The following is a 23,209-nucleotide window of genomic DNA, read 5'->3' as shown; positions in this document are numbered from 1 at the left end:
AGCGTGGCCCAAGGGAAGAAGAAGTATGGCGCATGGAAGGGAGGAAGCTGATGAGCGGATAATTTGTACGCTTTTTGGCATTGTTTTTAGTATGTTTTTAGTATATTTGGGTTAGTTTTTAGTATATTTTTATTAGTTTTTAGTTAAAATTAACTTTTCTGGACTTTACTATGAGTTTGTGTGTTTTTCTGTGATTTCAGGTATTTTCTGGCTGAAATTGAGGGACCTGAGCAAAAATCTGATTCAGAGACTGAAAAGGACTGCAGATGCTATTGGATTCTGACCTCCCTGCACTCGAAGTGGATTTTCTGGAGCTACAGAAGCCCAACTGGCGCGCTCTCAACGGCGTTGGAAAGTAGACATCCTGGGCTTTCCAGCAATATATGATAGTCCATACTTTGCCCAAGATTTGATGGCCGAAACCGGCGTTCAAAGTCACCTTCAGAAATTCCAGCGTTAAACGCCGGAACTGGCAGCAAAGTGGGAGTTAAACGCACAAACTGGCACAAAAGCTGGCGTTTAACTCCAAGAAGAGTCTCTACACGAAAATGCTTCAATGCTCAGCCCAAGCACGCACCAAGTGGGCCCGGAAGTGGATTTTTATGTCATTTACTCATTCCTAAGCTACTAGTTCTCTATAAATAGGACCTTTTACTATTGTATTTTTATCTTTCAATCTTAGAATCTTTTGATCATGTTTTTATGATTGAACCCTCTTTGGGAGGCTGGCCATTCGGCCATGCCTAGACCTTGTTCTTATGTATTTTCAACGGTGGAGTTTCTACACACCATAGATTAAGGTGTGGAGCTCTGCTGTACCTCGAGTATTAATGCAATTACTATTGTTCTTCTATTCAATTCCGCTTGTTCTTGTTCTAAGATATTCATTTGCACCCAAGAACATGATGAATGTGATGATTATGTGACACTCATCATCATTCTCACCTATGAACGAGTGCCTGACAACCACTTCTGTTCTGCAAGCAAACAAGGCTCTAATGTTTATCTCTTGGATTCCTGGTACACAATGCATGGTTGATCGCCTGACAACCGAGTGCTCGCCTGACAAACGAGCCAGCCATTCCGTGAGATCAGAGTCTTCGTGGTATAGGCAAGAACTGATGGCGGCATTCAAGAGAATCCGGAAGGTCTAACCTTGTCTGTGGTATTCTGAGTAGCATTCAATGATTGAATGACTGTGACGTGCTTCAAACTCCTGAGGGCGGGGCGTTAGTGACAGACGCAAAAGAATCAATGGATTCTATTCCGGCCTGATCGAGAACCGACAGATGGATAGCCGTGTCGTGGCAGGGTGCGTTGAACATTTCCACTGAGAGGATGGGAGGTAGCCACTGACAACGGTGAAACCCTTGCATAAGCTTGCCATGGAAAGGAGTAAGAAGGATTGGATGAAGACAGTAGGAAAGCAGAGAGACGGAAGGGACCAAGCATCTTCATACGCTTATCTGAAATTCCTACCAATGAATTACATAAGTATCTCTATCTTTATCTTTATGTTTTATTCATCATCTATACCCATTTGAGTCTGCCTGACTAAGATTTACAAGGTGACCATAGCTTGCTTCATACCAACAATCTCCGTGGGATCGACCCTTACTCGCGTAAGGTTTATTACTTGGACGACCCAGTGCACTTGCTGGTTAGTTGTGCGAAGTTGTGTTTATGCCATGGTATTGAACACCAAGTTTTTGGGGTTCATTACCGGGGATTATGAGAATTGTGAAAAGTATTGTTCACAATTTTGCGCACCAAGTTTTTGGCGCCGTTGCCGGGGATTGTTCGAGTATGGACAACTGACGGTTCATCTTGTTGCTTAGATTAGGTATTTTTCAGAGTTCTTAAGAATGAATTCTAGTGTTTCAAGGTGATGACCTTATCATCACCAAAGCAGATTGATTCTCATCAATTTAGCTCTTGGATGCAATGTCCTGCTGAAGCTTGGCTATTCATGTCTAATTCCTTTAGACTAAAGCTTTAGACTAACATTGCATGATTCCTGGAATTCTCATTAAGAACTTTGATACCTTTATTTTCTTTTTTCACTTAATTTTCGAAAAATACAAAAAAAAAAATTTTTTTCAAAATCATAAAAACTAAAAATATTTTATGTTTCTTGTTTTGAGTCTAGTGTCTAAATTTAAGTTTGGTGTCTTGCATGCATTGATTATTTGATCTTGGTTCTATTTTCAAGTCAATAGTACAGGGAACTGAAGATTCAGAACATGCAGCAGAGGAATTACACAGAAAAAGCTGGGCGTTCAAAACGCCCAGTGAAGAAGGACAGACTGGCGTTTAAACGCCAGCCAGGGTGCCTGGTTGGGCGTTTAACGCCCAAAAAGGTAGTGCATTGGGCGTTAAACGCCAGAATGTGCACGATTCTGGCCGTTTAACGCCAGGATGGCACAAGGGGGAGGATTTTTGTTTTCAAATCAATTTTTTTCAAGTTTTCAAAGTTTTTCAAAATCAAATCTTTTTCAAATCATATCCTTTCAATCAAATGTTTTCAAAATCAATTTCTTTCCTTTTTTAAAGATACTTGCTAACAATTAATGATTTGATTAAACATTTCAAGTGTGTTGCCTTTTCTGTTGAGAAAGGTTTAATGTTTGAATCATATCTTTTCTTGTTAGGCAAGTCATTAATTTCTAAAATCAAATCTTTTTAAAATTGTTTTCAAATCATATCATTTCAATCACATCTTTTTCAAAAATAGTTTTCAATCATATTTTTTTTCAAAATCTTTTTCACAAATCGCTTGATTTCTTTCCCACTTTTAGTTTTCGAAAATTATCCACCAATTTTTCAAAATGTTTTCAAAATCTCTCACTTAATTTTCGAAATTTTTTTCCTCTCTTCTCACATCCTTCTATTTATGGAGTACCACTCCTTCTCAATGCACAATTCGAACTCTATCTGATTAAGTTCGAATTCTTCTACCTCCTTCTTCTATTATTCTGTTCCTCTGACACCTCAAGGAATCTCTATACTGTGACATAGAGGATTCCACATTTTCTTGTTCTCTTCTCTTTCATATGAGCAGGAACAAAGACAAAAGCATTCTTGTTGAAGCTGACCCTGAACCTGAAAGGACCTTGAAGCGAAAGCTAAGAGAAGCTAAGGCACAACTCTCTGTAGAGGACCTAACAGAAATCTTTAAACAAGAAGAACCCATGGCAGCCGAAAACAACAACAATGCCAACAATGCAAGGAAGGTGCTGGGTGACTTTACTGCACCTACTCCCGACTTCTATGGGAGAAGTATCTCTATCCCTGCCATTGGAGCAAACAACTTTGAGCTTAAGCCTCAATTAGTTTCTCTAATGCAACAGAATTGCAAGTTCCATGGACTTCCATTGGAAGATCCTCATTAGTTCTTAGCTGAATTCTTGCAAATCTGTGACACTGTCAAGACTAATGGGGTTGACCCTGAGGTCTACAGACTAATGCTATTCCCTTTTGCTGTAAGAGACAGAGCTAGGACATGGTTGGACTCACAACCTAAAGAAAGCCTGGACTCATGGGAAAAGCTAGTCAATGCCTTCTTGGCAAAGTTCTTTCCACCTCAAAAATTGAGTAAGCTTAGAGTGGAAGTCCAAACCTTCAGATAGAAGGATGGAGAATCCCTCTATGAAGCTTGGGAAAGATACAAACAATTGATCAGAAAATGTCCTTCTGACATGCTTTCTGAATGGAGCATCATAGGTATTTTCTATGATGGTCTCTCTGAACTATCCAAGATGTCTTTGGATAGCTCTGCTGGAGGATCTCTTCATCTGAAGAAGACGCCTGCAGAAGCTCAAGAGCTAATTGAAATGGTTGCAAATAACCAATTCATGTACACTTCTGAAACGAATCCTGTGAACAATGGGACAAATCAGGAGAAAGGAGTTCTTGAGATTGATACTCTGAATGCCATATTGGCTCAGAATAAAATATTGACTCAACAAGTCAATTTGATTTCTCAAAGTCTGTCTGGAATGCAAAATGCACCAAGCAGTACTAAGGATGCTTCATCTGAAGAAGAAGCGTATGATCCTGAGAACCCTTCAATGGAAGAGGTGAATTACCTAGGAGAACCCTATGGAAACACCTATAATTCTTCATGGAGGAATCATCCAAATTTCTCATAGAAGGATCAACAGAGACCTCAACAAGGTTTCAACAACAATAATGGTGGAAGAAACAGGTTTAGCAATGGCAAGCCTTTTCCATCATCTTCTCAGCAACAGACAGAGAATTCTAAGCAGAACCACTCTGACTTAGCAACCATGGTCTCTGATCTAATCAAAACCACTCAAAGTTTCATGACTGAAACAAGGTCCTCCATTAGGAATTTGGAGGCACAAGTGGGACAGCTGAGCAAGAAAATTACTGAACTCCCTCCTAGTACTCTCCCAATCAATACAGAAGAAAATCCAAAAGGAGAGTGCAAGGCCATCAACATGGCCGAATTTGGAGAGGAAGGAGAGGAAGTGAACGCCACTGAGGAAGACCTCAATGGGCGTGCACTAGCCTCCACTGAGTTCCCCAATGCGGAACCATGGGAATCTAAGGCTCAAAATGAGACCATAGAGATTCCATTGGACTTACTTCTGCCTTTCATGAGCTCTGATGAGTATTCTTCCTCTGAAGAGGATGAGTATGTCACTGAAGAGCAAGTTGCTAAATACCTTGGAGCAATCATGAAGCTAAATGACAAGTTATTTGGAAATGAGACTTGGGAGGATGAACCCCCTTTGCTCACCAAAGAATTGGATGACTTGTCAAGGTAGAAACTACCTCAAAAGAGGCAGGACCCTGGGAAGTTTTCCATACCTTGTACCATAGGCACCATGACCTTCAACAAGGCTCTGTGTGACTTAGGGTCAAGTGTAAACCTCATGCCTCTCTCTGTAACGGAGAAACTAGGGATCTTTGAGGTGCAAGCTGCAAGAATCTCATTAGAGATGGCAGACAACTCAAGAAAACAAGCTCACGGACTTGTAGAGGATGTTTTGGTGAAGATTGAAGACCACTACATCCCTGCTGATTTCATAGTCCTAGAGACTGGGAAGTGCATGGATGAATCCATCATCCTTGGCAGACCCTTCCTAGCCACAGCAAAGGCTGTGATTGATGTTGATAGAGGTGAACTGATCATTCAAGTGAATGAAGAATCCTTTGTGTTTAAGGCTCAAGGATATCCCTCTGTCACCATAGAGAGGAAGCATGAAGAGCTTCTCTCAAATCAGAGTCAAACAGAGCCCCCACAGTCAAACTCTAAGTTTGGTGTTGGGAGGCCACAACCAAACTCTAAGTTTGGTGTTGAACCCCCACATTCAAACTCTAAGTTTGGTGTTAGGAGGTTCCAACATTGCTCTGAGCATTTGTGAGGCTCCATGAGAGCCCTCTGTCAAGCTACTGACATTAAAGAAGCGCTTGTTGGGAGGCAACCCAATGTCATATTTTATCTATTTTCCTTTGTTATTTTATGTTTTTTGTAGGTTGATGATCATGAGAAGTCACAAAATCAATTGAAAAAGCAAAAACAGAATGAAAAATAGGAAGAAAAATAGCACACCCTGGAGGAAAAACCTACTGGCGTTTAAACGCCAGTAAGGCTAGCAGATGGGCGTTTAACGCCCAGTCTGGCACCATTCTGGGCGTTTAACGCCAGAAAGGGGCACCAAACTGGCTATATAAACCCTTCTTCACCCCTTCATTTTCACACAAACCTAAACACCACTTCTCACCCTCTTTGGCCGAACACAAAAGCCATTCCCTTCCTCCTCATTTCTTCTTCTTCTACTCTTTTCTTTCTTCTTTTGCTCGAGGACGAGCAAACCGTTTAAGTTTGGTGTGGTAAAAGCGTTGCTTTTTCGTTTTTCCATAACCATTTATGGCATCCAAGGCCGGAGAAACCTCTAGAAAGAGGAAAGGGAAGGCAAAAGCTTCCACCTCCGAGTCATGGGAGATGGAGAGATTCATCTCAAGGGTGCATCAAGACCACTTCTATGAAGTTGTGGCCTTGAAGAAGGTGATCCCCGAGGTCCCCTTTTCACTCAAAAAGGGTGAATATCTGGAGATCCGACATGAGATCCGAAGAAGAGGTTGGGAAGTTCTCACCAACCCCATTCAACAAGTCGGAATCTTAATGGTTCAAGAGTTCTATGCCAATGTATGGATCACCAAGAACCATGATCAAAGTGTGAACCCAGATCCAAAGAATTGGCTTACTATGGTTCGGGGAAAATACTTGGATTTTAGTCCGGAAAGTGTAAGGTTGGCATTCAACTTGCCCATGATGCAAGGAGATGAACATCCTTACACTAGAAGGGTCAACTTTGATCAAAGGTTGGACCAAGTCCTCTACCTTGGCAAGGTTAGCCTTTCCTCATCTCATTTGTCACCTCTGTTATTCAGTTGGAGTTGACATAGAGGGAGACACCTTCATTGATGAGGACAAGCCCATTACTAAGAAGAGGATGGAGCAAACAAGAGACCCCTCTCATCATGAGATCCCTGAGATGCCTCAAGGGATGCACTTTCCTCCACAAGACTATTGGGAGCAACTGAACACCTCCCTAGGAGAATTAAGTTCCAACATGGGACAACTAAGGGTGGAGCACCAAGAACATTCCATCCTCCTCCATGAAATTAGAGAAGATCAAAGAATCATGAGAGAGGAGCAACAAAGACAAGGGAGAGACATTGAGGAGCTCAAGCACTCCATAAGATCTTCAAGAGGAAGAACAAGCCGCCATCACTAAGGTGGACCCGTTCTTTAATCTCCCTGTTCTTTATTTTCTTGTTTTTCGAATTTTCATGCTTATGTTTATCCATGTTTGTGTCTTATGATCATTAGTGTCTTAGTGTCTATGCCTTAAAGTTATGAATGTCCTATGAATCCATCACCTCTCTTGAATAAAAAAATTGTTCTTAATTGAAAAAAAAAAGAAAAAAAAGAAAGAATTGCATGAATTTTGAATTTTATAACAGTTTGATTATTTTGATGTGGTGGCAATATTTTTGTTTTCTGAATGTATGCTTAAACAGTGCATATGTCTTTTGAATTTGTGATTCATGAATGTTGGCTCTTGAAAGAATGATGAAAAAGGAGACATGTTACTGAGGATCTGAAAAACATCAAAATGATTCTTGAAGCAAGAAAAAGCAGTGAATACAAAAAAAAAATGAAAAAAAAGAGAAAAGAGACGAAAAAAGAAAAAAAAAAGAGAGAGAAAGAAAAAGAAAAGAAAAAGAAAGAAATAAAGTTGTGATCCAAGGCAAAAAGAGTGTGCTTAAGAACCCTGGACACCTCTAATTGGGGACTCTAGCAAAGCTGAGTCACAATCTGAAAAGGTTCACCCAATTATATGTCTGTGGCATGTATGTATCCGGTGGTAATACTGGAAGACAGAGTGCTTTGGGCCACAGCCAGGACTCAATAAGTAGCTGTGTTCAAGAATCATCATACTTAACTAGGAGAATCAATGACATTATCTGGATTCTGAGTTCCTAAAGAAGCCAATCATTCTGAATTTCAAAGGATAAAGTGAGATGCCAAAACTGTTCAGAGGCAAAAAGCTAAAAGCCCCGCTCATCTAATTAATACTGATCTTCATAGATGTTTTTAGAATTCATTGCATATTCTCTTCTTTTTATCTTATTTGATTTTCAGTTGCTTGAGGACAAGCAACAATTTAAGTTTGGTGTTGTGATGAGCGGATAATTTGTACGCTTTTTGGCATTGTTTTTAGTATGTTTTTAGTATATTTGGGTTAGTTTTTAGTATATTTTTATTAGTTTTTAGTTAAAATTCACTTTTCTGGACTTTACTATGAGTTTGTGTGTTTTTCTGTGATTTCAGGTATTTTCTGGCTGAAATTGAGGGACCTGAGCAAAAATCTGATTCAGAGACTGAAAAGGACTGCAGATGCTGTTGGATTCTAACCTCCCTGCACTCGAAGTGGATTTTCTGGAGCTACAGAAGCCCAATTGGCGCGCTCTCAACGGCGTTGGAAAGTAGACATCCTGGGCTTTCCAGCAATATATGATAGTCCGTACTTTGCCCAAGATTGGATGGCCCAAACCGGCGTTCAAAGTCACCTTCAGAAATTCCAGCGTTAAACGCCGGAACTGGCACCAAAGTGGGAGTTAAACGCCCAAACTGGCACAAAAGCTGGCGTTTAACTCCAAGAAGAGTCTCTACACGAAAATGCTTCAATGCTCAGCCCAAGCACGCACCAAGTGGGCCCGGAAGTGGATTTTTATGTCATTTACTCATTCCTAAGCTACTAGTTCTCTATAAATAGGACCTTTTACTATTGTATTTTTATCTTTCAATCTTAGAATCTTTTGATCATGTTTTTATGATTGAACCCTCTTTGGGAGGCTGGCCATTCGGCCATGCCTAGACCTTGTTCTTATGTATTTTCAACGGTGGAGTTTCTACACACCATAGATTAAGGTGTGGAGCTCTGCTGTACCTCGAGTATTAATGCAATTACTATTGTTCTTCTATTCAATTCCGCTTGTTCTTGTTCTAAGATATTCATTTGCACCCAAGAACATGATGAATGTGATGATTATGTGACACTCATCATCATTCTCACCTATGAACGAGTGCCTGACAACCACTTCTGTTCTGCAAGCAAACAAGGCTCTAATGTTTATCTCTTGGATTCCTGATACACAATGCATGGTTGATCGCCTGACAACCGAGTGCTCGCCTGACAAACGAGCCAGCCATTCCGTGAGATCAGAGTCTTCGTGGTATAGGCAAGAACTGATGGCGGCATTCAAGAGAATCCGGAAGGTCTAACCTTGTCTGTGGTATTCTGAGTAGGATTCAATGATTGAATGACTGTGACGTGCTTCAAACTCCTGAGGGCGGGGCGTTAGTGACAGACGCAAAAGAATCAATGGATTCTATTCCGGCCTGATCGAGAACCGACAGATGGATAGCCGTGCCGTGACAGGGTGCGTTGAACATTTCCACTGAGAGGATGGGAGGTAGCCACTGACAACGGTGAAACCCTTGCATAAGCTTGCCATGGAAAGGAGTAAGAAGGATTGGATGAAGACAGTAGGAAAGCAGAGAGACGGAAGGGACCAAGCATCTTCATACGCTTATCTGAAATTCCTACCAATGAATTACATAAGTATCTCTATCTTTATCTTTATGTTTTATTCATCATCTATACCCATTTGAGTCTGCCTGACTAAGATTTACAAGGTGACCATAGCTTGCTTCATACCAACAATCTCCGTGGGATCGACCCTTACTCGCGTAAGGTTTATTACTTGGACGACCCAGTGCACTTGCTGGTTAGTTGTGCGAAGTTGTGTTTATACCATGGTATTGAACACCAAGTTTTTGGGGTTCATTACCGGGGATTATGAGAATTGTGAAAAGTATTGTTCACAATTTCGCGCACCAGAAGCAAACATTGCGCTCCACAAGGGCACACTGCCCTCCAGGAGGGCAACATAATGAACCAAGCTTTGAGAGGCAACACTGCCCTGCCCACAACAAGGGCGGAGCACAATTTGATGATAAGGATCAAGGAGAATAAAAACTCTGCCCTGCCCTCCTCAAGAGCAATATCGGGCTCATCAAGGAAATAAATTCAAGGAAAAAGCCTACCAATGCTTGCCACAAGGTTCGAACTCATGAGCAAGGGGGAGTGGGAGAGCGCTACTCACAAGCTTGTTTTCAATCTCCCAGGATCGAACACGGCACCATGAGGAAGCAAGGAACTAAGCATGACTTTGGTGCCAAGAAGACCAAAGAAAAGAAGTAGCGTGTGCCTCCACCAAGTTTCGAACTTGGGACCTCATCTTTGGCACATTGCCCTGCCCTCCACAAGGGCAGGGCAGCACTTTTGTGATGCACGGCCAGCGCACCAACACGCACGCACCAAGGGAGCTTTGGCACAGCAAGCACGCACGGGCAGCAGAATCTGGCGCACCAAAAACTCCGCCCTGCACTCCACAAGGGCAGGGCAGCATCCTGAAGTATCCTGCAGCACCAACACGCACGCACAAGGCCACACGCACCAATCCCTGCCCTGCCCTCCACAAGGGCAGGGCAGCCTCCTGGGAGCTACTTCTTCATGGGCTGAAATTGGATTAAAAATCCAATTAAATTCATTTCTTCACCAAATTAAAAGCCCATCCAAATTCCAAAATCCAAGAATAGAAAGTGTATAAATAGGAGTTAGTTTGATGTAATTAGGACTCTTTTACCTTTACTTTGACCTTTCTTTTCACTTTGGAATTGAGAGCTTTTTTTGATTTTGAATTTTGAGAACTAGGAACTGAGATTTCAGGGAATTGGGGAGGAGAATTGATCTCTCTTCTTCCTCATTCTTGCTGGAGCATTTTTACTTTTCTTGTTTGAGTCTTGGGTGTGAAGAATTGAGGAATTTCTGTCTCAATCTCCATTCAAGATCTCTTGAATTCCTCTTCTGCATAATTGAGTTCAATTACATTCCCTTTACTGCTTCTTCTTTAATTTCTTGTTAATTGCTTTGAGAATTTGGATCTGGGAAGGCAATTGAGATCTAGACTTTGCTATCTAGTCTCTAGAGTCCTGAGATCACATTTTCCTTTTTGGTTCTTATGTGAACCCCTGCTGCAATTCAATTCCATTTGCTGTTTGAATTCTAGTTACTTCTAATTCAACTTCTGCTTTATTAATTGTTGCAATTTAATTTCCCTTGCTTGAATTCTGAAATCCCAATCCTCAAATCCCTTTTCATTACTGCAATTTATATTTCTTGCACTTTAAGTTACTGCAATTTACATTTCTTGCACTTTAAGTTTCAGTCATTTAATTTCTTGCTCTTTAAGATTCAGCTCTTTTACTTTCAGTTTTCTTTAATTTCTGCAATTCTTCCCTTTCCCTTTACATTTTCTGTTATTTACTTACTGTTGGATACAAAATCACTCAACCAATACTTGATTCGCTTGACTAAATCAACCACTAAACTAAAATTGCTCAATCCTTCAATCCCTGTGGGATCGACCTCACTCATGTGAGTTATTATTACTTGATGCGACCCGGTACACTTGCCGGTGAGTTTTGTGTTGGATCGTTTTCCACACATCACTAGGAATGGTCTTCCTAGAATAAGAGTTGCACTCTTGTGCTCCTCTATTTCCAGCACCACAAAGTCAGTAGGAAAGGCAAATGGCCCAACCTTGACAATCATGTCTTCAATCACGCCTGATGGGTATTTAATGGAGCCATCAGCAAGTTGAAGACATATCCAGGTTGGTTTGACTTCTTCAATCAAACCAAGCTTTGTGATAATAGATGCAGGTATTAAGTTGATACTTGCCCCAAGATCACATAGAGCTTGCTTGGTACAAGTACCCTCTAATGTGCATGGCATCATAAAGCTTCCGGGATCCTTAAGCTTCTCAGGTAAGCTTTCCAGGATAACTACACTGCATTCGTCAGTGAGGTAAACTTTTTCAGTTTCCCTCCAATCCTTCTTATGACTTAAGATCTCTTTCATGAACTTAGGATAAGAGGGTATTTGCTCAAGTGCTTCTGCAAACGGAATCTTTATTTCAAGAGTCCTGAGATAGTCTGCAAAGCGGGCAAATTGCTTATCCTGTTCCGCTTGGCAGAGTTTTTGAGGATAAGGCATTTTGGCTTTGTATTCCTCAACCTTAGTTGCTGCAGGTTTATTACCTGTAGAAGTGAGTTGGGAAGCCTTTTTAGAAGGGTTGTTATCAGCACTTGTATGTGTCTGATCCCCCACTGGCATTTGAATGCCAGGGGTGGAAGCTGGAGTGGCGTTAGACGCTAGCTCCTTGCTTGTTTCTGGCGTCTGAACGCCAGAACTGTGCTCTCTTTGGGCGTTCAACGCCAAGTCCTTGCTTGTTTCTGGCGTTGAACGTTAGAAATGAGCATGGTTTGGGCGTTCAGCGCCAGCATTATTCCTCTCTGGGCTCTGATTGTCCTCAGAGGGATTTTGAGTAGCCATTTGTTCAATTCTTGGTTTCCTGCTGCTTTGAAGTGAGGTATTTAATGTTTTCCCACTTCTTAATTGAACTGCTTGGCATTCTTCTGTTATTTGTTTCGACAATTGCTTTTCTGTTTGTTTTAACTGTACTTCCATATTCCTGTTAGCCATTCTTGTTTCTTGTAGTATTTCTTTGAATTCGACTAGCTGCTGAGTTAGAAAATCCAGCTGCTGATTGAATTCATTAACCTGATCTACAAGACTGAGTTCAGCAGTTACTGTTTTAGCTTCTTCTTTCATGGAAGATTCACTGCTTAGGTACAGATGCTGATTTCAATCAACTGTATCAATAAGCTCTTGAGCTTCTTTAATTTTTTTTCTCATATGTATAGATCCACCAGCTGATTGATCTAGAGAAATCTGAGCTTTTTCTGTAAGCCCATAGTAGAATATGTCTAATTGCACCCACTTTGAAAACATTTCAGAGGGGCATTTTCTTAGCATCTCTCTGTATCTCTCCCAAGCATCATAAAGGGATTCATTATCTCCTTGTTTGAAGCCTTGGATGCTTAGCCTTAGCTGTGTCATCCGTTTTGGAGGAAAATAGTGATTCGGGAATTTTTCTGACAACTGTTTCCATGTCCTTATGTTGTTCTTAGGTTGGTTATTTAACCACCTCTTAGCTTGATCTTTTACAGCAAATGAAAACAGTAATAATCTGTAGACATCCTGATCTACTTCCTTATCATGTATTGTGTCAGCAATTTGTAAAAATTGTGCCAGAAACTCTGTAGGTTCTTCATGTGGAAGACCGGAATACTGGCAGCTTTGCTGCACCATGATAATGAGCTGAGGATTCAACTCAAAGCTACTAACTCCAATGGAGGGTATACAGATACTGCTCCCATATGAAGCAGTAGTGGGGTTAGCATATGACCCCAGAGTCCTTCTGGACTGTTCATTTCCATTTAATTCATTGATAGAACATGGGAGATGATATGTATGTTGATATTGTTTATTTTATTTAATTTATTATATAAAGAAAATTGATTTTCGAAATAATAAAATAAAATAAAATAAAAACCGAAATAAAAATAAAAATAAAAATAAAAATAAAAATAAATAAAGAAAGAAAATTAAGATTTAAAAATTTGAAAAATTTTTATGAAGATTTTCGAAAATTTGAGGGGAGAGAAGGTGGTTAGGATATTTTTGAAAAAGATATTTTTTTGAATTTTGAATTTTATGATGAAAGAGAAAAACACACAAAAGACACAAGACTTAAAATTTTTAGATCTAATGCTCCTTATCTTCGAAAATTTTGGAGGGAAAACACCAAGGAACACCAAACTTAAAAATTTTAAGATCAAAACACAAGAAAGACTCAAGAACACCTTGAAGATTCACAAGAATACCAAGAACAAAAGAAAGAACACCAAACATAAAATTTTTAGAAAACTGTTCATACCCTGGGTCAAGCTATCCGACTTGGGATGATTGAAGATAAAGTGACCGACCTCTTCAGGTCAGACTATCCGACCTCTTCTCAGAGAGCTCGGCCAAATCAACAAGAGAGCCCAATAAAAGGGCCCAAATAGAGGAACACGACCCAAATCCTAAGACGGCCTAAGCCTATAGAGATAAGGGCGGTTCCGCTAAAGATACGCTGACCCCAACCCTAAAGATAAAGATAAGATAAGATAACTAACTTACCTTGTCCAACAAAGGTCACGTCTCAACACTATAATACACTAGAGCACCCAAGTATAACTGATACTCTGATTCTACTCAATACCTGCTTAATACCCTTGCTAACTTAAGCATTGGAGTCCCTTGCAGGTACCCCCCACCCTCTGGGGACGAAGGATCAGCACCACCACCAAGTCCAACAAGTCGGACACACCAGCTCCGGCCGCTATACACCTGCCGGACATATCGGCTCCGACCAACACCGAAGATCTCGTCTGAGATCGTCCTACAGTTTCAGGTAACCCACGGAACATTGGCGCCGTTGCCGGGGAACCTGGAAGTCATCCCACCACCATGGCGGACGACCATGACAACAACCACGACTCAGATTTGGAGGATCGAACACCGCACAAGAACACGGATGCTACGCTACAAGACACACCGAAAACTAATAGAAACAAAGGTTCACCAAATGCAGGGACCATAGAAACACTTCTAGATCACTTAAAGCTATTGGAAAAAGAAACCCAGCAACAACGAGAAATCGGAAGGGATCTACAAAGGGAAATGCGGAGACGTCGGGAATTGGAAGAAAAGCTACAGCAATTGGAAGCCGATCTCAAATCAAAAGCTCCCCGCGCTAATCCAGAAGAAAATTCACACAAGGAGCAAGACCCCTTCACCAGAGAAATTATGAAAACCAAAATTCCGAAAGACTTTAAACTCCTAGATATGGCTCTATACGACGGCACCACGGATCCCAACCACCATCTCAGTAACTTCAGAAGAAGAATGTACCTCACTGATGCCCCAGATGCTGTTCGCTGTAAAGCCTTCCCAACAACTCTGACAAAAACGGCTATGCGGTGGTTCGACAACTTGCCACCCAAATCCATCTCAAGTTTCGACGACCTAGATAAAAAATTCCTAGCAAGATTTTCCATTCAAAAGGATAAAGCTAAGCACGCCCCCAGCTTATTAGGAATCAAACAAGGAGATCGGGAGAGCCTTCGCAACTACATGGAAAGGTTCAACAAAACATGCATGGACATACAAAGTTTACCCACGGAAGCCACAATCATGGGACTCATCAACGGTCTACAAGAGGGACCTTTCAGCCAATCTATATCAAAAAAGTACCCGACTACCCTCGACGAAGTACAGAAGAGAGCTGAAAAATACATCAACTGGAAGAAAACGCTCGTTTAGGGGAATCCTCGAAATTGGGAGCCTCCTACCGTGACAGAGACAAGGAATCCAAAAGGAAAGATGACAAACAAGGGGAGAAAATTAAGAAGTACCATAACTACACTCCTCTTAGGGCATCCTTGGTTGAAATATACAAAGAAGTCTGCCACACGGAAAAAATTTCCCCAGCACGGCCATTGAAAGGCAAAAAGGGAGGAGGAAATCGAAAGGAGTATTGTGAATATCATCGGGTCCGAGGACACTCCACCAACGAATGCTTCGACTTGAAAAACATCATTAAAAAATTAGTGAGAGAAGGAAAACTAGATCGATTCCTGGCTACCCGAGATGATGAGCAAAGAAAGAGACAACGAGATGATGACGCCGAACGAATAGAACGATCACCTCGGACGCCAGAAAGACATGTCCATATGATACATGGCGGCTTCGCAGCAGGAGGAATCTCCAAATCCTCCCGTAAGAGACACCTCAAAGAAGTATACCACGTCGAAGGAGAGGAAGGAGCACTCAACATACCAGCGATAACATTCACTAAAGAAGACGCGACCGGCATCATCACAGGACACGACGATCCCATGGTAATCACCATCATATTGGCAAACGCCAACCTACATCGGACGCTGATAGATCAGGGGAGCTCTGCCGACATCTTATTCAAAACAGCATTTGATAAACTCGGCTTAGAAGAAAAAGAACTCAAAGCATATCCAAATAGCTTGTTCGGGCTGGGAGACATTCCGGTTCGACCACAAGGATACATATCACTACATACAACCTTTGGAAAAGGAGACCAATCCAGGACCCTCAAAATAGACAACATTGTAGTGGACGTAAGCTCGGCCTACAACGCTCTCGTAGGCCAGACTATGCTCAATCAACTCGGTGCAATAGTCTCAACCCCACACCTATGCATGAAATTCCCAACTCCAAAAGGGATAGCTACGATAAAAGCAGATCAGAGGATAGCGCGTCGCTGCTACAACGAGAGCCTCAACCTTAGGGGCAAAGGAGAAGAGTTCCACACAATCGAACTAGGTGGAGTTCAACGACGAGAGGAACTCCGCCCTCAACCAGAAGGTGGAATAGAAAAAATTCAGATCGGGGACACCTCGGAAAAAACAACTAATATCGGCACAATCCTCAAAGGAGATTTAATAGAGCTGCTAATACAATTCTTGCGAGAAAATGCCGACTTGTTTGCATGGAAAGCCGCAGACATGCCAGGCATAGACCCTCAGTTGATGTGTCACAAGTTGGTAGTTTATCCCGGATCTCGACCGGTACAACAAAGACGAAGAAAGCTCGGGCCAGAACGACCCCAAGCTGTGGATGAGCAAGTGCAGGCACTGTTGGAAGCTAGATTTATAAGGGAAGTCAAATATCCACTATGGCTAGCCAACGTGGTTCTGGTGAAAAAATCAAATGGAAAGTGGCGAATGTGCACCGACTACACAGATCTCAACAAAGCTTGCCCAAAAGATCCATATCCACTCCCGAGTATTGACGCCCTGGTAGACGCCTCCTCTGGATATAAATATCTCTCATTTATGGATGCGTATTCAGGATACAACCAAATCCCCATGTACCCACCGGACCAAGAAAAGACCTCGTTCTTAACGCCAAAGGCGAACTACTGCTACATCATGATGCCTTTCGGCCTTAAGAATGCAGGAGCCACCTATCAAAGATTAATGAACAAAGTATTCTCGGATCACATCGGGAAAATCATGGAAGTTTATGTCGACGACATGCTAATCAAAACGAAAAGTGAACAGACACTGTTGACCGACCTGGCCCAAGTGTTCAATACCATCAGGAAGCTGATATGTGACTTAATCCAGCTAAATGCACCTTCGCGGTAGAAGCAGGCAAATTCTTAGGCTTCATGCTCACACAAAGAGGAATTGAAGCAAATCCAGATAAATGCCAGGCCATACTGAACATGGAAAGCCCAACCTGCGTGAAAGAGGTACAGCAACTCAACGGGAGGTTGGCCGCCCTATCCCAATTCCTAGCAGGAGCTGCAATAAGATCTCTCCCCTTCTATGCTACTTTAAGAAAAGGAAAACAGTTTGAATGGACTACAGAATGCGAACAAGCGTTCCAAGACTTTAAGAAGTTCTTAGGACAGCCACCTATCCTATCCCGACCTCAAGAAGGAGAACCACTCATACTATATTTTGCAGTAGGGGATAAAGCAGTAGCATCAGCGCTGGTCCGAGAAAGCAAAAACGAGCAACAACCCATTTACTTCATTAGCAAAACACTACAAGGATCCGAGCTGAACTATCAGAAAATAGAAAAATTTGCCTACACTCTCGTCTTAAAATCTCGGCGACTCCGCCCCTGCTTCCAGGCTCACACCATTAAAGTTCGAACTAATCAGCCCTTAAAATGAATACTACAGAAAACAGATTTAGCGGGCAGAATCCTACAATGGGCAGTCGAGCTGTCAGAATTCGACCTCCAATATGAAGCTCGAACCGCCATCAAATCACAATACCTAGCAGATTTTATCGTTGAGTTCACAGATGCCCTAGAGGCCCCCATAGAGTGGAATCTATATGTGGATTGGTCTTCAAACAAAACGGGAAGTGGCGCAGGAGTAATAATAAAAAGCAACCAGGGAATCCATGCCGAGCTCTCCCTCAAGTTCGGATTCCCGGCCTCAAACAACCAGGCAGAATACGAAGCATTGCTAGCTGGCCTGAAACTGGCTAGAGAAGTGGGAGCTCGAAAACTCAACTTCTATAGTGATTCGCAAGTGGTCACATCACAGATAACAGGGAGTTACCAAGCCAAAGATCCCGTCATGAAAAGATACCTGGGTAAAACCAAGCAACAGCTCGAACAATTGGAGGAATACAAGATCTGCCACATACCTCGTGAGCAAAATGCTCGAGCTGACGCACTCTCAAAGCTAGCCAGCACCAAACCAGGAGGCAATAATAGAAGCCTCATCCAGGAAATGCTACAGAACCCATCAATCTCGGAAGCAGAAAAAGTCCTAACCATAACGGCCCAGGACCAAGGCTGGATGATTCCCATAATCGACTACCTCAAGTCAGGGGCGCTCCCCACAGGAGAAAAGGAGGCTAAAAAGCTAAAAAGAGAGGCACAGTACTACACCATCATAAACAACACCCTGTATAAAAGAGGGATCTCAGTACCATTACTAAAATGCGTACCTACTTCCCACACAAGGGAAGTATTAGAAGAGGTACACAGCGGCATGTGCGGTAATCATCTCGGAGCACGAGCTCTTGCCAAAAAGATACTGATGAGCGGATAATTTATACGCTTTTTGGCATTGTTTTTAGGTAGTTTTTATTAAGTTCAAGCTACTTTTAGGGATGTTTTCATTAGTTTTTATGTTAAATTCACATTTCTGGACTTTACTATGAGTTTGTGTGTTTTTTTGTAATTTCAGGTAATTTCTGGCTGAAATTGAGGGACTTGAGCAAAACTCTGAAAAAGGCTGACAAAAAGGACTGCTGATGTTGTTGGAATCTGACCTCCCTGCACTCGAAATGAATTTTCTGGAGCTACAGAACTCCAAATGGCGCGCTCTCAACGGCGTTGGAAAGTAGACATCCAGAGCTTTCCAGAAATATATAATAGTCCATACTTTATTTGGAAATTGACGACGTAACTTGGCGTTGAACGCCAAGTACATGCTGCTGTCTGGAGTTAAACGCCAGAAAAACGTCATGATCCGGAGTTGAACGCCCAAAACACGTTATAACTTGGAGTTAAACTCCAAGAAAAGCCTCAGCTCGTGGATAGACCAAGCTTAGCCCAAACATATACCAAGTGGGCCCCGGAAGTGGATTTATGCATCAATTACTTACTCATGTAAACCCTAGTAGCTAGTTGATTATAAATAGGATTTTTTACTAGTGTATTAGACAACTTGGGACGATTAGTTCTCAGATCATGGGGGCTGGCCATTCTGCCATGCCTGAACCTTTCACTTATGTATTTTCAACGGTGAAGTTTCTGCACACCATAGATTAAGGGTGTGGAGCTCTGCTGTACCTCAAGTTTCAATACAATTACTATTACTTTCTATTTAATTCTCTTTTATTCTTATTCCAAGATATACATTACACTTAACTCTGATGAATGTGATGATCCGTGACACTCATCATCATTCTCACCTATGAACGCGCGTGACTGACAACCACTTCCGTTCTACTCTAGGCCGGGCGCATATCTCTTAGATTCCCCAACAGAATCTTCGTGGTATAAGCTAGATAGATGGCGGCATTCATGAGGATCCGAAAAGTCTAAACCTTGTCTATGGTATTCCAAGTAGGATTCTGGGATTGAATGACTGTGACGAGCATCAAACTCTTGAAGGCTGGGCGTGATGACAAACGCAAAAGAATTAAGGGATTCTATTTCAACCTGATTGAGAACCGACAGATGATTAGCCGTGCTGTGACAGAGCATAGGAACGTTTTCACTGAGAGGATGTGATGTAGCCATTGACAACGGTGATGCCCTACATACAGCTTGCCATGGAAAGGAGTAAGAAGGATTGGATGAATGCAATAAGAAAGTAAAGATCCAAGAGGAGTATAGCATCTCCATATGCCTATCTAAAATTCCCACTATTGATTTACATAAGTATTTCTATCCCTTTTTATTTTATTTATCTTTATTTATCCAATCTAATCACATTTGACTTTATGAGTCCACTTAACTGGGATTTACAAGATGACCATAGCTTGCTTCATACCAACAATCTCCGTGGGATCGACCCTTACTCACGTAAGGTATTACTTGGACGACCCAGTGCACTTGCTGGTTAGTTGAACGGAGTTATGACTTCAAATAGAGCCAATTATTAAATTTCATACAAATACAAAGAGTATGTGATCACAATTTTGTCCACCAGATACTCCGGGCAGGATTTTACTGGCCAACTTTACAAAAAGAATCTACAGAATTCGTAAAGACATGTCCACCATGTCAGAAACATGCCAACTTCCATATTGCCCTACCAGAAGAACTCATCAGCGTGACCGCACCTTGGCCTTTTGCGAAGTGGGGACTCGACCTTTTCGGCCCCTTTCCCCAGGGATCGGGACAAGTTAAATTCCTCATAGTAGGGGTAGATTATTTCACAAAGTGAATCGAGGCAGAACCCTTAGCCAACGCCACTGCCCAGAGAAGCCGGAAGTTCTTATACAGAAACATTGTCACAAGATTCGGGGTCCCACATTCAATAACCACAGACAATGGCACCCAATTCACAGATGCGGGCTTCAGGAAACTAGTAGCCGACTTGAATATAAAGCATCAGTTTACCTCTGTCGAACACCCTCAAGCCAACGGACAGGCCGAAGCCGCCAATAAAGTCATATTGGCAGGGTTAAAACGAAGACTACAAAATGCAAAAGGAGCTTGGGCAGAGGAGCTTCCACAAGTCCTATGGGCATATCGAACGACGCCACATTCCACCACAAAGGAATCCCCATTCCAGTTAACATACGGAACGGAGGCAATGATTCCAATAGAAATTGAGGAAGGATCGCACAGGGCAGTCCATTATAATGAGGGAGCAAACTCCCAACTTCAGAGGGAAGAACTCGACCTACAACCTGAGATCCAGGAAAGAGCTCGGATTAGGGAAGAAGCACTAAAACGTCGAATGGCTTCCAGATACAACCAAAGGGTAGTACCAAGGAGTTTCACTGAGAACGATCTCATCTTGATCTGAAATGATATAGGAACAACTCAACCCGGAGAAGAAAAGCTGGCAGCCAATTGGAAAGGACCATACTGGGTCATAAAAGTACTCGGGTAGGGCTACTACAGAGTGTCCGAACTTGACGGATGGAAGCTGCCAAGGTCATGGCACGCTTGCAACCTAAGAAAGTACTACAGTTAGAAAGGGTAAAGGATCTCACTAGTGGATGCACTCTTTTTCCTGAAAAGGTTTTTTAATGAGGCACCAGGTCGAGACCTATACCATACCCAACTTAAGAGGATGAAAAAATTCCCACATGTACATATTTGCATTTTTCTCTGAATAAAATTTATCTAGGTATTCTAAAAGATTTCAAGATGCATTATTCTGAAGCATTCATCGTCCGATTATAAAGCTACAGGTCGGCAAAAAGTGAGAAACAAATTCACTGCACGACCACAATAAAGACAAATCGTCCGATAAAGGTGAAAACGCGATTCACCTAAAGGACGAGCTCGATATGCCAACCACTTCCTACAAATCGGCAAAGATGAACACAGAATAATGTAAGAAGTTATCGAAAGTAATCTAGAAAAGAACCTGACGAGGTCTTACGGATAGCTAATATAATAACTTAATAAGGCTGGCCGACATCAAAAAATCGGGCCAAGCCAAACCAAGTTATCAGCGAATCCCTGGAAAGAGGTTTGGCCAACCCTATTAAAGAGGAATTGCTATAACTTAGAAGAGATCGACCTAACGAAGTCGGTCTCCTACAAAGATAAGTTATAAAAGTAATCCCTGAAAGAGACCTTACAAAGGTCCAAGAAAGAGGATTACAAAAATAACTTAGAAGAGATCGACCTAACGAAGTCGGTCTCCTACAAAGATAAGTTATAAAAGTAATCCCTGAAAGAGACCTAACAGAGGTCCAAGAAAGAGGATTACAAAAATAACTTAGAAGAGATCGACCTAACGAAGTCGGTCTCCTACAAAGATAAGTTATAAAAGTAATCCATGAAAGAGACCTTACAGAGGTCCAAAAAGAGGATTATAAAAATAACTCATAAATGGATATTACGCCAAAGAAAGCATAAATGCGAAGCTTCAAAAAGCCACCATAATCAACCTCAGAAAGCGGCCTTTTGTTTTTCAAAATGAAGTTACCAGGCAGGCAACTTAAAAATGTCAGACGAGAAAAATAAAAAGTTCAAAAAGCCCACACATCGGGCCATCTACACAAAAAAATTATAGAAAAGTTTCCACAAAACGCCCACAAGTCGGGCCAACTACAAATCAACAGAAGTTTTCTCAGCAGCATCGGGAGCTTTCTTAGTGGCATCAGAATCAGGAGAAGGAGGGTGAACTTGAATAGCCACAGCGTCAACAGTTCCATCATCTCGGTTCAGGATTTGACAATCCGGATCAGCTGTAACAGGAGAAACCGAGGAGGTTGACACTTTGAGAGAAGGAACTGGAGGAGGGTCAGCATCATCATCATCTTGGTCGTCAGGGACAATCTTGCCATCCCTCACCATATTGTCCAAACTGACAAGAGACAGGTCGGCATCAGGGGCAACAACGCGAAACTGCTCCATCAGATTCTCGGAGGCAGCAGTTACGCTACCCACAAGATGGCCCTGAAGCTCACCATAATCAGCCCGAGCAGTCTCCAACTCACTCCGAAGGCGCATGATTTCCCTATAAGCGGAGACATAGCTGTCCTTATGCTTCAGGGCCATGTCTTCAGCCAGCCTCAAAGAAGCAGCAAGGGCGATAGAACTAGCTTTTTCACCCTCCAGCTCCTTCTCCACCTTTTCCAACTTCACCTCCAACTCCTCCTTCAGGCCCTTGATCCGATTAAACTCCGATTTGGCCTCCTCCATAAAAGATTTGGTGGCATGAATCGAAATCCCCTGAACTGTCCGGAAAATAGCCGCACTCATATAAGCCATCTTCACACTATTCTCGGCCGTAAAATACAGGTGCTGAAGGAGAGACACATCGTCCATGGAAAGTCCACCATAGGGAGCAATTTGCTGATCAATAAATTCAATGGCATCAAAATCGGGGGCATCCAGATTGAAGGGTTCAATGGTTTTTTGCTTTTTACTAGGAGGGGGACCAGAAGCTGCAGTAGATGATTGGGGAGGATCAACTAGACGGACCCGAGGAACAGGAATTACTTTCCTTGGTCCAGGGGAACTCGGTACAAGAAGCTTCAAAGGAATCTGAGAAGATCCCTCTCCGACCACCTTGGCCGAGATGTTCAGAGCAGTAGTGGCCTTCTTCGCCTTTTTAAAGGCCTTCAAAGAATCAGTATTTTTTGACATCTCTGCAAATATAGCAACAGCCAAGAGTTACAAATGTAATGTAGAGAAAGGAAAAACAAGTATAAAAGCAAAGCCAAACAAAATACCCAGAACAGTTCGAACCAAGGAAGGATCATTCAAAAATCTCTTCGTATCAAGATGAGGTGGTTTCCCCCAAAGATCCTTGAGGACAACCACAAAAGCACGCTCAACGTCATCTAGCATCTCCCAGGTGTAGTGAGATACTCGTACATCTTTTTGCCACTCTAGAGGGAAGAAGGGCTCGTCGTTTTCATCAAGAAAAAAGGGGCGGACCCCCT

General features: G+C 42.1%; 1 non-coding gene across 1 annotated transcript; it reads right to left on the bottom strand.

The window, feature by feature from the left end:
• Nucleotides 1-3,596: 3,596 nt before the first annotated feature.
• On the bottom strand, nucleotides 3,597-3,704 carry LOC130983928 (small nucleolar RNA R71). Its single transcript, XR_009087895.1, has one exon. It is a non-coding gene; the product is annotated as a small nucleolar RNA R71 (small nucleolar RNA).
• Nucleotides 3,705-23,209: the final 19,505 nt, after the last annotated feature.

This window comes from Arachis stenosperma, chromosome 5, assembly GCF_014773155.1.
Source record: "Arachis stenosperma cultivar V10309 chromosome 5, arast.V10309.gnm1.PFL2, whole genome shotgun sequence".
In the NCBI taxonomy this organism is placed as follows: Eukaryota; Viridiplantae; Streptophyta; class Magnoliopsida; order Fabales; family Fabaceae; genus Arachis; species Arachis stenosperma.
This window is presented reverse-complemented; position numbering and strand designations above follow the sequence as displayed.